The following is a 2206-nucleotide window of genomic DNA, read 5'->3' on the forward strand; positions in this document are numbered from 1 at the left end:
TTAAAAAAATAAAACCACTTGCTTTGTTCCTCAAAACAGCAATATAAGATAGGTATCATTAATATATCTATTTTGCTGGTTAAAAAAACAGAAACAAACAAACAAACAAAAACTTAAGCCTAGAGTGTTTGGACTACATATTTATGGTCCAACCTTTATTAAGTTGAAGATTATCAAGCCGTGTGTTGCAGTGTATGCTCTTAACTGCTTTACACAGCACCTTATAGAGATAAATATTATATGGCAGATATATGGCAGATAAATATTATATGACATCATGTAGGTTTTTCCAAGGATTATAAAACTCTGAATAAGGTCACACTTCGAGGAAAAATTAGAAACACAACTTCTGTTAATAATTAACATTTTATTTCCATAAATATTTTCTGATTTACTTTTGTCTTCTTTATTTTGTTTTACTTTATTTGATTTCTTTATAATAATTAGCAATTTATTTTTTTTTCTAAAAAAAAATCTAAAGTAGCAGAAAATGTTCTACTCCCTAGAAGCAGTTAGTTAAGCAACTGAAAAGTGATTTACACTTAGTAAACCATTTATTGGGCTTCCCTGATGGCTCAGAGGTTAAAGCGTCTGCCTGCAATGCAGGAGACCCGGGTTCGATCCCTGAGTCAGGAAGATCCCTGGAGAAGGAAATAGCAACCCACTCCAGTATTCTTGCCTGGAGAATCCCATGGAAGGAGGAGCCTGGTAGGCTACAGTCCACGGGGTCGCAAAGAGTCGGATACGACTGAGCAACTTCACTAAACCATTTATTTGTCCAGGACATATATTTGTTTCTTTTTCTCACAGCACACACCCACACACAGAGAGGCAAACACTATTGCTTACTTGCATGCATACACCAATACCCATATGCACAGACAAATGAATGAACACACACAGTACACTGTCCACAAAACTGAACTGATTCTAGACCTTCCTCTATTGTTAGCTGAATAAATTCTGGATACAAACATCGTGTTTCTTGTCTCATTTATAATGAATCTATGACATTGGAGTGGGGGATTGGCTAACACAGATGATCTGTAAGAAAATTGTTCTCTTTTGCAGTCTTTGATATTGTGTTAATTTTCATACTTACGCTTTAAGGAGAAGAGCATTTGGGTGATTCTTTTACATGTGTTATAACTATGCACATATTTTATGACTTAGAGGTATATCAGACAACCTAAAAGAAAAGGAACTTACGCCATAGCAGTGTATAAGTAGTTTCTATGATCTGAAAATTCCATGTCTTGATTCTATTTTCTAGCTCTCACTCTGATTTCTAATGAGTCATTTTGGGAAGGAAACCCTTAACATTTCTCTATTTTTAAGAAATATTCTTGGATATTGTAGGTTGACAGTTTTGTTTCTATATCTGCCTGCCACATTAGGACCCAGATGAAAATGTATTCTTTATATATTCATGGACCACTCACTACACAACCTCAGGTGTAAAAATCAATATCAGCCCAACCTTAGGAAAATAATTGGCTTTTACTGCCTGACTGAACTTTCTGCTGAATGCATCAGACACACAGAGTTCTGCCATTTAGGGGTTTATCACTAGTAAATTTCAGTTTTTCTTGCATCCTGACAATTATCCAGTTTGAGTTATGACAAATATCCTATACCACTTTAAAAAAAGTTGCAGACTTTTATTAATGACAGTATACTAGCTACTTCATTATTAGAGAATAATGCAATGATGTTTCCACTAGCAAACACAGTCTGTCAATTGCATTTGTTATTGTTTCTTAAGGAAAATAACTTCTGGTTACTGTGGATTGATGTAAAAACCACAAACCATGTCCAAGTAACTGGGGAAATGAAACATGTCAGTACATCATATTCAAAGACTATTTTAAAAATAATAAACCAAATTATTCTGCAACACAATGATATACGGGCATCATTTCAGGGAGCACAATGTATTATTTCATATGATTCAGATAAATATGATGAATTAATGATCATATATTCAAGTTTTTAAAAAAATATCTATTATTCTGATAGTATCTGCCATTTAATTAACTTATACAGATAAATCAGAGTTTAGAAAGATTTTTGGGGGGGAATGGCTTAAATCTTAAGCCCAATGGAAAAATATTTACCCTAGAAGAGAGAAAAATTGTTTGTCTCTGACATTTAGTCATAAACACTAATATTAATTTTTATATTAAAAACTAGAAATATAGTTATT

The 2206-nt window shown here is 33.1% G+C and overlaps 1 non-coding gene across 1 annotated transcript; it reads left to right on the plus strand.

Moving 5' to 3' along the window:
* The first annotated feature begins 564 nt into the window (after positions 1 to 564).
* On the plus strand, positions 565 to 637 carry TRNAC-GCA (transfer RNA cysteine (anticodon GCA)). The gene has a single exon. It is a non-coding gene; the product is annotated as a tRNA-Cys (tRNA).
* Positions 638 to 2206: the final 1569 nt, after the last annotated feature.

Source organism: Dama dama, chromosome 30 (genome assembly GCF_033118175.1).
Source record: "Dama dama isolate Ldn47 chromosome 30, ASM3311817v1, whole genome shotgun sequence".
NCBI lineage: Eukaryota > Metazoa > Chordata > Mammalia > Artiodactyla > Cervidae > Dama > Dama dama.